Genomic DNA, 12,137 nt, shown 5'->3' with positions numbered 1-12,137 from the left:
GTTTTCTGCTATTTCTAGATCCTCTATATAAATTTTGGGATTTCTCTGTGTTTCCTTTGGTCTCTGATGTTTCAACAGCCGAAGAAACTTAAATTTGAAAGGTAATAGAATAGAAGAGAACTGCAATGACTTCAACGTTGGACACAACGGGACTTTTACAAAGGTTGTGCAACATCAGATCAAGAGAAATATAAACGGAGAAAGTGATGTGCCAACACAATTTGTCTTGTGCGCAGTTTTAAACAGTTTACGGTTTTGTGTAAACATTGGTAGTGTGCCGTACTGTGGTGGTGGTGGTGGTACGGTGTTTAGTTCTCTGCGCTGCAGGTGCAGCAAACCGGGTTTGAATCCCGGGCATGGTAGTGGTTGTTGTGAATTTATGGTTCTATGAAGGACTTTCGCATTGGGAGTAATTTAACTGAAAAATAATTAAGTGCCCATGCATTTCCATGCACAACATGCTATCGTGCCATTATAACTGAAAGTTTGGTTAGACCTCAAGGCGCCGTGCAGTAAAGCATAACAGTTGAAAGAGTATTTTTCTAGTCAAAAGCCATGTGTGTGTAATATGTGTGAGTTGAATTGAACAGACAGAGCTGCCATCTTTGGGCTAGTGGCGCAATGGATAACGCGTCTGACTACGGATCAGAAGATTCTAGCTTCGACTCCTGGCTAGCTCGTTTTACGTGGGAAAAAGTCTCTTTTAGAGTGTCCAAGGTACCACACAGTAATTTGTAGGTGTGTTATGAGTCTAAGAAAAGTCTGGCAAAGTGGTTATCATATAGAGTTTCACCAACACTAACCCCTGTGTTTCCTAACTGAATGCGACCCGAGGGAGCTTCAGCAACTAATTAGTTTGACTGCTTTAATTTTTACAAAAATGTCCCAAATGGCCTCGAATGACGCAGCGCTGTAGTGGACGATGCAGTGGGTTGTTTTCAGTTGAAATGTTGTTGGATGCCCTGTTTTATTTACTTGATGTCCCTCGCGTTGAAAAGCGTTATGTCACGGACGAGAAACTTCTCCAGTCTGCTCTCGATCGCAAAGCTGATAGGGACACGGTTTCTTACATGACGGTTTCAGTGTGGACAGAGTGTCCGATGCGACACGATAGTCACACATTCGCGTCCAGTTAGGACACGATGTAAGGAGACTTCCACTCTCTGCTGGTGAATATCTCGACTCAGTTCATCCGTTGGTTATGCTGTCATTAAGCTCTTTTCTGGTCCTCTATATGCATACCGTCCGGTAAAGAGCAAACAATAGGCCCACGTTTTCCATTGCAGAGAGTCCTCGTTGGTATAGGGGATCGTATCCCTGCCTGTCACGCGGGAGACCGGGGTTCAACTCCCCGACGGGGAGGATGCATTAATTTATGACTTGTGTCGTTAGCATGTTGACTTCTTCTTATGTTTTCTTCAACGATGGCAGTAGTGCGACTGCCTGCTTCTTGCTGGGGAAAACTAAATCAACAGCAAACCAAGGCAACAGTAAAAACCTATCTAATATCTCTGCCTGCTCTTTCCTCTTTGGCTGTTGAAACATCAGAGGCAAAAGTAAACACAGAGAAATCCAAAACTTTATATAGAGGATCTAGAAATAGCAGAAAACTGTCCATAAAAGGCCAAAAATAGTTATACCAAAATACTAGGTTTTAATTTAGGCAAAGAAACTTAAATTTGAAAGGTAATAGAATAGAAGAGAACTGCAATGACTTCAACGTTGGACACAACAGGAATTTTATAAAGGTTGTACAACATCAGATCAAGAGAAATATAAACGGAGAAAGTGATGTGCAGACACAATTTGTCTTGTGCGCAGTTTTAAACAGTTTACGGTTTTGTGTAAAGATTGGTAGTGTGCTGTACAGTGGTTGTGGTGGTGGTGGTACGGTGTTTAGTTCTCTGCGCTGCATGCGCAGCAAACCGGGTTTGAATCCCGGGCATGGTAGTGGTTGTTGTGCATTTATGGTTCTATGAAGGACTTTCGCATTGGGAGTAATTTAAGTGAAAAATAATTAAGTGCCCATGCATTTCCATGCACAACATGCTATCGTGCCATTATAACTGAAAGTTTGGTTAGACCTCAAGGCGCCGTGCAGTAAAGCATAACAATTGAAAGAGTATTTTTCTAGTCAAAAGCCATGTGTGTGTAATATGTGTGAGTTGAATTGAAGAGACAGAGCTGCCATCTATGGGCTAGTGGCGCAATGGATAACGCGTCTGACTACGGATCAGAAGATTCTAGCTTCGACTCCTGGCTAGCTCGTTTTACATTGGAAAAAGTCTCTTTAAGAGTGTCAAAGGTACCACACAGTAATTTGTAGGTGTGTTATGGGTCCAAGAAAAGTCTGGCAAAACGGTTATCACATAGAGTTTCACAAACATTGTGTCCTAACTGAATGCGACGGCAGGGAGCGTCAGGAACTAATTAGTTTGACTGCTTTAATTTTTACAAAAATGTCCCAAATGGCCTCAAATGACGCAGCGCTGTAGTGCACGATGCAGTGGGTTGTTTTCAGCTGAAATGTTGTTGGATGCCCTGTTTTATTTACTTGATGTCCCTCGCGTTGAAAAGCGCTATGTCACGGACGAGAAACTTCTCCAGTCTGCTCTCGATCGCAAAGCTGATAGGGACACGGTTTCTTACATGACGGTTTCAGTGTGGACAGAGTGTCCGATGCGACACGATAGTCACACATTCGCGTCCAGTTAGGACACGATGTAAGGAGACTTCCACTCACTGCTGGTGAATATCTCTCGACTCAGTTCATCCGTTGCTTATGCTGTCATTAAGCTCTTTTCTGGTCCTCTATATGCATACCGTCCGGTAAAGAGCCAACAATAGGCCCACGTTTTCCGTTGCAGAGAGTCCTCGTTAGTATAGTGGCTAGTATCCCTGCCTGTCACGCAGGAGACCGGGGTTCAATTCCCCGACGGGGAGGGTACATCAATTTATGACTTGAGTCGTTACCATGTTGACTTCTCCCTATGTTTCCTTCAACGATGGCAGTAGTGCGACTGTCTGCTTCTTGCTGGGGAAAACTAAATCAACAGCAAACCAAGGCAACAGTAAAAACCTATCTAATATCTCTCCCTGTTCTTTCCTCTTTGCCTAAATTAAAACCTAGTATTTTGGTATAGCTATTTTTGGCCTTATATGGACAGTTTTCTGCTATTTCTAGATCCTCTATATAAATTTTGGGATTTCTCTGTGTTTCCTTTGGTCTCTGATGTTTCAACAGCCGAAGAAACTTAAATTTGAAAGGTAATAGAATAGAAGAGAACTGCAATGACTTCAACGTTGGACACAACGGGACTTTTACAAAGGTTGTGCAACATCAGATCAAGAGAAATATAAACGGAGAAAGTGATGTGCCAACACAATTTGTCTTGTGCGCAGTTTTAAACAGTTTACGGTTTTGTGTAAAGATTGGTAGTGTGCTGTACTGTGGTGGTGGTGGTAGTGGTACGGTGTTTAGTTCTCTGCGCTGCAGGCGCAGCAAACCGGGTTTGAATCCCGGGCATGGTAGTGGTTGTTGTGAATTTATGGTTCTATGAAGGACTTTCGCATTGGGAGTAATTTAACTGAAAAATAATTAAGTGCCCATGCATTTCCATGCACAACATGCTATCGTGCCATTATAACTGAAAGTTTGGTTAGACCTCAAGGCGCCGTGCAGTAAAGCATAACAGTTGAAAGAGTATTTTTCTAGTCAAAAGCCATGTGTGTGTAATATGTGTGAGTTGAATTGAACAGACAGAAGTGCCATCTTTGGGCTAGTGGCGCAATGGATAACGCGTCTGACTACGGATCAGAAGATTCTAGCTTCGACTCCTGGCTAGCTCGTTTTACGTGGGGAAAAGTCTCTTTTAGAGTGTCCAAGGTACCACACAGTAATTTGTAGGTGTGTTATGAGTCCAAGAAAAGTCTGGCAAAACGGTTATCACATAGAGTTTCACAAACATTGTGTCCTAACTGAATGCGACGGCAGGGAGCGTCAGGAACTAATTAGTTTGACTGCTTTATTTTTTACAAAAATTTCCCAAATGGCCTTAAATGACGCAGCGCTGTAGTGCACGATGCAGTGGGTTGTTTTCAGCTGAAATGTTGTTGGATGCCCTGTTTTATTTACTTGATGTCCCTCGCGTTGAAAAGCGCTATGTCACGGACGAGAAACTTCTCCAGTCTGCTCTCGATCGCAAAGCTGATAGGGACACGGTTTCTTACATGACGGTTTCAGTGTGGACAGAGTGTCCGATGCGACACGATAGTCACACATTCGCATCCAGTTAGGACACGATGTAAGGAGACCTCCACTCACTGCTGGTGAATATCTCGACTCAGTTCATCCGTTGCTTATGCTGTCATTAAGCTCTTTTCTGGTCCTCTATATGCATACCGTCCGGTAAAGAGCCAACAATAGGCCCACGTTTTCCGTTGCAGAGAGTCCTTGTTAGTATAGTGGCTAGTATCCCTGCCTGTCACGCAGGAGACCGGGGTTCAATTCCCCGACGGGGAGGGTACATCAATTTATGACTTGAGTCGTTACCATGTTGACTTCTCCCTATGTTTCCTTCAACGATGGCAGTAGTGCAACTGTCTGCTTCTTGCTGGGGAAAACTAAATCAACAGCAAACCAAGGCAACAGTAAAAACCTATCTAATATCTCTCCCTGTTCTTTCCTCTTTGCCTAAATTAAAACCTAGTATTTTGGTATAGCTATTTTTGGCCTTATATGGACAGTTTTCTGCTATTTCTAGATCCTCTATATAAATTTTGGGATTTCTCTGTGTTTCCTTTGGTCTCTGATGTTTCAACAGCCGAAGAAACTTAAATTTGAAAGGTAATAGAATAGAAGAGAACTGCAATGACTTCAACGTTGGACACAACGGGACTTTTACAAAGGTTGTGCAACATCAGATCAAGAGAAATATAAACGGAGAAAGTGATGTGCCAACACAATTTGTCTTGTGCGCAGTTTTAAACAGTTTACGGTTTTGTGTAAAGATTGGTAGTGTGCTGTACTGTGGTGGTGGTGGTAGTGGTACGGTGTTTAGTTCTCTGCGCTGCAGGCGCAGCAAACCGGGTTTGAATCCCGGGCATGGTAGTGGTTGTTGTGAATTTATGGTTCTATGAAGGACTTTCGCATTGGGAGTAATTTAACTGAAAAATAATTAAGTGCCCATGCATTTCCATGCACAACATGCTATCGTGCCATTATAACTGAAAGTTTGGTTAGACCTCAAGGCGCCGTGCAGTAAAGCATAACAGTTGAAAGAGTATTTTTCTAGTCAAAAGCCATGTGTGTGTAATATGTGTGAGTTGAATTGAACAGACAGAAGTGCCATCTTTGGGCTAGTGGCGCAATGGATAACGCGTCTGACTACGGATCAGAAGATTCTAGCTTCGACTCCTGGCTAGCTCGTTTTACGTGGGGAAAAAGTCTCTTTTAGAGTGTCCAAGGTACCACACAGTAATTTGTAGGTGTGTTATGAGTCCAAGAAAAGTCTGGCAAAACGGTTATCACATAGAGTTTCACAAACATTGTGTCCTAACTGAATGCGACGGCAGGGAGCGTCAGGAACTAATTAGTTTGACTGCTTTATTTTTTACAAAAATTTCCCAAATGGCCTTAAATGACGCAGCGCTGTAGTGCACGATGCAGTGGGTTGTTTTCAGCTGAAATGTTGTTGGATGCCCTGTTTTATTTACTTGATGTCCCTCGCGTTGAAAAGCGCTATGTCACGGACGAGAAACTTCTCCAGTCTGCTCTCGATCGCAAAGCTGATAGGGACACGGTTTCTTACATGACGGTTTCAGTGTGGACAGAGTGTCCGATGCGACACGATAGTCACACATTCGCATCCAGTTAGGACACGATGTAAGGAGACCTCCACTCACTGCTGGTGAATATCTCGACTCAGTTCATCCGTTGCTTATGCTGTCATTAAGCTCTTTTCTGGTCCTCTATATGCATACCGTCCGGTAAAGAGCCAACAATAGGCCCACGTTTTCCGTTGCAGAGAGTCCTTGTTAGTATAGTGGCTAGTATCCCTGCCTGTCACGCAGGAGACCGGGGTTCAATTCCCCGACGGGGAGGGTACATCAATTTATGACTTGAGTCGTTACCATGTTGACTTCTCCCTATGTTTCCTTCAACGATGGCAGTAGTGCAACTGTCTGCTTCTTGCTGGGGAAAACTAAATCAACAGCAAACCAAGGCAACAGTAAAAACCTATCTAATATCTCTCCCTGTTCTTTCCTCTTTGCCTAAATTAAAACCTAGTATTTTGGTATAGCTATTTTTGGCCTTATATGGACAGTTTTCTGCTATTTCTAGATCCTCTATATAAATTTTGGGATTTCTCTGTGTTTCCTTTGGTCTCTGATGTTTCAACAGCCGAAGAAACTTAAATTTGAAAGGTAATAGAATAGAAGAGAACTGCAATGACTTCAACGTTGGACACAACGGGACTTTTACAAAGGTTGTGCAACATCAGATCAAGAGAAATATAAACGGAGAAAGTGATGTGCCAACACAATTTGTCTTGTGCGCAGTTTTAAACAGTTTACGGTTTTGTGTAAAGATTGGTAGTGTGCTGTACAGTGGTTGTGGTGGTGGTGGTACGGTGTTTAGTTCTCTGCGCTGCATGCGCAGCAAACCGGGTTTGAATCCCGGGCATGGTAGTGGTTGTTGTGCATTTATGGTTCTATGAAGGACTTTCGCATTGGGAGTAATTTAAGTGAAAAATAATTAAGTGCCCATGCATTTCCATGCACAACATGCTATCGTGCCATTATAACTGAAAGTTTGGTTAGACCTCAAGGCGCCGTGCAGTAAAGCATAACAATTGAAAGAGTATTTTTCTAGTCAAAAGCCATGTGTGTGTAATATGTGTGAGTTGAATTGAAGAGACAGAGCTGCCATCTATGGGCTAGTGGCGCAATGGATAACGCGTCTGACTACGGATCAGAAGATTCTAGCTTCGACTCCTGGCTAGCTCGTTTTACATTGGAAAAAGTCTCTTTAAGAGTGTCAAAGGTACCACACAGTAATTTGTAGGTGTGTTATGGGTCCAAGAAAAGTCTGGCAAAACGGTTATCACATAGAGTTTCACAAACATTGTGTCCTAACTGAATGCGACGGCAGGGAGCGTCAGGAACTAATTAGTTTGACTGCTTTAATTTTTACAAAAATGTCCCAAATGGCCTCAAATGACGCAGCGCTGTAGTGCACGATGCAGTGGGTTGTTTTCAGCTGAAATGTTGTTGGATGCCCTGTTTTATTTACTTGATGTCCCTCGCGTTGAAAAGCGCTATGTCACGGACGAGAAACTTCTCCAGTCTGCTCTCGATCGCAAAGCTGATAGGGACACGGTTTCTTACATGACGGTTTCAGTGTGGACAGAGTGTCCGATGCGACACGATAGTCACACATTCGCGTCCAGTTAGGACACGATGTAAGGAGACTTCCACTCACTGCTGGTGAATATCTCTCGACTCAGTTCATCCGTTGCTTATGCTGTCATTAAGCTCTTTTCTGGTCCTCTATATGCATACCGTCCGGTAAAGAGCCAACAATAGGCCCACGTTTTCCGTTGCAGAGAGTTCTCGTTAGTATAGTGGCTAGTATCCCTGCCTGTCACGCAGGAGACCGGGGTTCAATTCCCCGACGAGGAGGGTACATAAATTTATGACTTGAGTCGTTACCATGTTGACTTCTCCCTATGTTTCCTTCAACGATGGCAGTAGTGCGACTGTCTGCTTCTTGCTGGGGAAAACTAAATCAACAGCAAACCAAGGCAACAGTAAAAACCTATCTAATATCTCTCCCTGTTCTTTCCTCTTTGCCTAAATTAAAACCTAGTATTTTGGTATAGCTATTTTTGGCCTTATATGGACAGTTTTCTGCTATTTCTAGATCCTCTATATAAATTTTGGGATTTCTCTGTGTTTCCTTTGGTCTCTGATGTTTCAACAGCCGAAGAAACTTAAATTTGAAAGGTAATAGAATAGAAGAGAACTGCAATGACTTCAACGTTGGACACAACGGGACTTTTACAAAGGTTGTGCAACATCAGATCAAGAGAAATATAAACGGAGAAAGTGATGTGCCAACACAATTTGTCTTGTGCGCAGTTTTAAACAGTTTACGGTTTTGTGTAAAGATTGGTAGTGTGCTGTACTGTGGTGGTGGTGGTGGTAGTGGTACGGTGTTTAGTTCTCTGCGCTGCAGGCGCAGCAAACCGGGTTTGAATCCCGGGCATGGTAGTGGTTGTTGTGAATTTATGGTTCTATGAAGGACTTTCGCATTGGGAGTAATTTAACTGAAAAATAATTAAGTGCCCATGCCTTTCCATGCACAACATGCTATCGTGCCATTATAACTGAAAGTTTGGTTAGACCTCAAGGCGCCGTGCAGTAAAGCATAACAGTTGAAAGAGTATTTTTCTAGTCAAAAGCCATGTGTGTGTAATATGTCTGAGTTGAATTGAACAGACAGAAGTGCCATCTTTGGGCTAGTGGCGCAATGGATAACGCGTCTGACTACGGATCAGAAGATTCTAGCTTCGACTCCTGGCTAGCTCGTTTTACGTGGGGAAAAAGTCTCTTTTAGAGTGTCCAAGGTACCACACAGTAATTTGTAGGTGTGTTATGAGTCCAAGAAAAGTCTGGCAAAACGGTTATCACATAGAGTTTCACAAACATTGTGTCCTAACTGAATGCGACGGCAGGGAGCGTCAGGAACTAATTAGTTTGACTGCTTTATTTTTTACAAAAATTTCCCAAATGGCCTTAAATGACGCAGCGCTGTAGTGCACGATGCAGTGGGTTGTTTTCAGCTGAAATGTTGTTGGATGCCCTGTTTTATTTACTTGATGTCCCTCGCGTTGAAAAGCGCTATGTCACGGACGAGAAACTTCTCCAGTCTGCTCTCGATCGCAAAGCTGATAGGGACACGGTTTCTTACATGACGGTTTCAGTGTGGACAGAGTGTCCGATGCGACACGATAGTCACACATTCGCATCCAGTTAGGACACGATGTAAGGAGACCTCCACTCACTGCTGGTGAATATCTCGACTCAGTTCATCCGTTGCTTATGCTGTCATTAAGCTCTTTTCTGGTCCTCTATATGCATACCGTCCGGTAAAGAGCCAACAATAGGCCCACGTTTTCCGTTGCAGAGAGTCCTTGTTAGTATAGTGGCTAGTATCCCTGCCTGTCACGCAGGAGACCGGGGTTCAATTCCCCGACGGGGAGGGTACATCAATTTATGACTTGAGTCGTTACCATGTTGACTTCTCCCTATGTTTCCTTCAACGATGGCAGGAGTGCGACTGCCTGCTTCTTGCTGAGGAAAACTAAATCAACAGCAAACCAAGGCAACAGTAAAAACCTATCTAATATCTCTGCCTGCTCTTTCCTCTTTGGCTGTTGAAACATCAGAGGCAAAAGTAAACACAGAGAAATCCAAAACTTTATATAGAGGATCTAGAAATAGCAGAAAACTGTCCATAAAAGGCCAAAAATAGCTATACCAAAATACTAGGTTTTAATTTAGGCAAAGGAACTTAAATTTGAAAGGTAATAGATCAGAAGAGAACTGCAATGACTTCAACGTTGGACACAACAGGAATTTTACAAAGGTTGTACAACATCAGATCAAGAGAAATATAAACGGAGAAAGTGATGTGCAGACACAATTTGTCTTGTGCGCAGTTTTAAACAGTTTACGGTTTTGTGTAAAGATTGGTAGTGCGCTGTACAGTGGTTGTGGTGGTGGTGGTACGGTGTTTAGTTTTCTGCGCTGCATGCGCAGCAAACCGGGTTTGAATCCCGGGCATGGTAGTGGTTGTTCTGATTTTATGGTTCTATGAAGGACTTTCGCATTGGGAGTAATTTAAGTGAAAAATAATTAAGTGCCCATGCATTTCCATGCACAACATGCTATCGTGCCATTATAACTGAAAGTTTGGTTAGACCTCAAGGCGCCGTGCAGTAAAGCATAACAGTTGAAAGAGTATTTTTCCAGTCAAAAGCCATGTGTGTGTAATATGTGTGAGTTGAATTGAACAGACAGAGGTGCCATCTATGGGCTAGTGGCGCAATGGATAACGCGTCTGACTACGGATCAGAAGATTCTAGCTTCGACTCCTGGCTAGCTCGTTTTACATGGGAAAAAGTCTCTTTAAGAGTGTCAAAGGTACCACACAGCAATTTGTAGGTGTGTTATGGGTCCAAGAAAAGTCTGGCAAAACGGTTATCACATAGAGTTTCACAAACATTGTGTCCTAACTGAATGCGACGGCAGGGAGCGTCAGCAACTAATTAGTTTGACTGCTTTATTTTTTACAAAAATTTCCCAAATGGCCTCAAATGACGCAGCGCTGTAGTGCACGATGCAGTGGGTTGTTTTCAGCTGAAATGTTGTTGGATGCCCTGTTTTATTTACTTGATGTCCCTCGCGTTGAAAAGCGCTATGTCACGGACGAGAAACTTCTCCAGTCTGCTCTCGATCGCAAAGCTGATAGGGACACGGTTTCTTACATGACGGTTTCAGTGTGGACAGAGTGTCCGATGCGACACGATAGTCACACATTCGCATCCAGTTAGGACACGATGTAAGGAGACTTCCACTCACTGCTGGTGAATATCTCTCGACTCAGTTCATCCGTTGCTTATGCTGTCATTAAGCTCTTTTCTGGTCCTCTATATGCATACCGTCCGGTAAAGAGCCAACAATAGGCCCACGTTTTCCGTTGCAGAGAGTCCTCGTTAGTATAGTGGCTAGTATCCCTGCCTGTCACGCAGGAGACCGGGGTTCAATTCCCCGACGGGGAGGGTACATCAATTTATGACTTGAGTCGTGACCATGTTGACTTCTCCCTATGTTTCCTTCAACGATGGCAGTAGTGCGACTGTCTGCTTCTTGCTGGGGAAAACTAAATCAACAGCAAACCAAGGCCACAGTAAAAACCTATCTAATATCTCTCCCTGTTCTTTCCTCTTTGCCTAAATTAAAACCTAGTATTTTGGTATAGCTATTTTTGGCCTTATATGGACAGTTTTCTGCTATTTCTAGATCCTCTATATAAATTTTGGGATTTCTCTGTGTTTCCTTTGGTCTCTGATGTTTCAACAGCCGAAGAAACTTAAATTTGAAAGGTAATAGAATAGAAGAGAACTGCAATGACTTCAACGTTGGACACAACGGGACTTTTACAAAGGTTGTGCAACATCAGATCAAGAGAAATATAAACGGAGAAAGTGATGTGCCAACACAATTTGTCTTGTGCGCAGTTTTAAACAGTTTACGGTTTTGTGTAAAGATTGGTAGTGTGCTGTACTGTGGTGGTGGTGGTGGTACGGTGTTTAATTCTCTGCGCTGCATGCGCAGCAAACCGGGTTTGAATCCCGGGCATGGTAGTGGTTGTTGTGAATTTATGGTTCTATGAAGGACTTTCGCATTGGGAGTAATTTAAGTGAAAAATAATTAAGTGCCCATGCATTTCCATGCACAACATGCTATCGTGCCATTATAACTGAAAGTTTGGTTAGACCTCAAGGCGCCGTGCAGTAAAGCATAACAGTTGAAAGAGTATTTTTCTAGTCAAAAGCCATGTGTGTGTAATATGTGTGAGTTGAATTGAACAGACAGAAGTGCCATCTTTGGGCTAGTGGCGCAATGGATAACGCGTCTCACTACGGATCAGAAGATTCTAGCTTCGACTCCTGGCTAGCTCATTTTACGTGGGAAAAAGTCTCTTTTAGAGTGTCCAAGGTACCACACAGTAATTTGTAGGTGTGTTATGAGTCCAAGAAAAGTCTGGCAAAGTGGTTATCATATAGAGTTTCACCAACACTAACCCCCTGTGTCCTAACTGAATGCGAGCCGAGGGAGCTTCAGCAACTAATTAGTTTGACTGCTTTAATTTTTACAAAAATGTCCCAAATGGCCTCGAATGACGCAGCGCTGTAGTGGACGATGCAGTGGGTTGTTTTCAGTTGAAATGTTGTTGGATGCCCTGTTTTATTTACTTGATGTCCCTCGCGTTGAAAAGCGTTATGTCACGGACGAGAAACTTCTCCAGTCTGCTCTCGATCGCAAAGCTGATAGGGACACGGTTTCTT

The 12,137-nt window shown here is 43.1% G+C and overlaps 6 non-coding genes across 6 annotated transcripts; all 6 read left to right on the top strand.

Annotated features, from left to right (window-relative positions):
• Positions 1-2,871: 2,871 nt before the first annotated feature.
• Positions 2,872-2,943, top strand: trnad-guc (transfer RNA aspartic acid (anticodon GUC)). The gene has a single exon. It is a non-coding gene; the product is annotated as a tRNA-Asp (tRNA).
• Positions 2,944-4,450: 1,507 nt separating this feature from the next.
• On the top strand, positions 4,451-4,522 carry trnad-guc (transfer RNA aspartic acid (anticodon GUC)). The gene has a single exon. It is a non-coding gene; the product is annotated as a tRNA-Asp (tRNA).
• A 1,508-nt stretch (positions 4,523-6,030) lies between these two features.
• Positions 6,031-6,102, top strand: trnad-guc (transfer RNA aspartic acid (anticodon GUC)). The gene has a single exon. It is a non-coding gene; the product is annotated as a tRNA-Asp (tRNA).
• Positions 6,103-7,611: 1,509 nt separating this feature from the next.
• trnad-guc (transfer RNA aspartic acid (anticodon GUC)) lies at positions 7,612-7,683 on the top strand. The gene has a single exon. It is a non-coding gene; the product is annotated as a tRNA-Asp (tRNA).
• A 1,511-nt stretch (positions 7,684-9,194) lies between these two features.
• On the top strand, positions 9,195-9,266 carry trnad-guc (transfer RNA aspartic acid (anticodon GUC)). Its single transcript has one exon. It is a non-coding gene; the product is annotated as a tRNA-Asp (tRNA).
• A 1,509-nt stretch (positions 9,267-10,775) lies between these two features.
• trnad-guc (transfer RNA aspartic acid (anticodon GUC)) lies at positions 10,776-10,847 on the top strand. Its single transcript has one exon. It is a non-coding gene; the product is annotated as a tRNA-Asp (tRNA).
• The last annotated feature ends 1,290 nt before the right edge of the window (positions 10,848-12,137 follow it).

Source organism: Lampris incognitus, chromosome 3 (assembly GCF_029633865.1).
Source record: "Lampris incognitus isolate fLamInc1 chromosome 3, fLamInc1.hap2, whole genome shotgun sequence".
Taxonomy (NCBI): Eukaryota; Metazoa; Chordata; class Actinopteri; order Lampriformes; family Lampridae; genus Lampris; species Lampris incognitus.
This window is presented reverse-complemented; position numbering and strand designations above follow the sequence as displayed.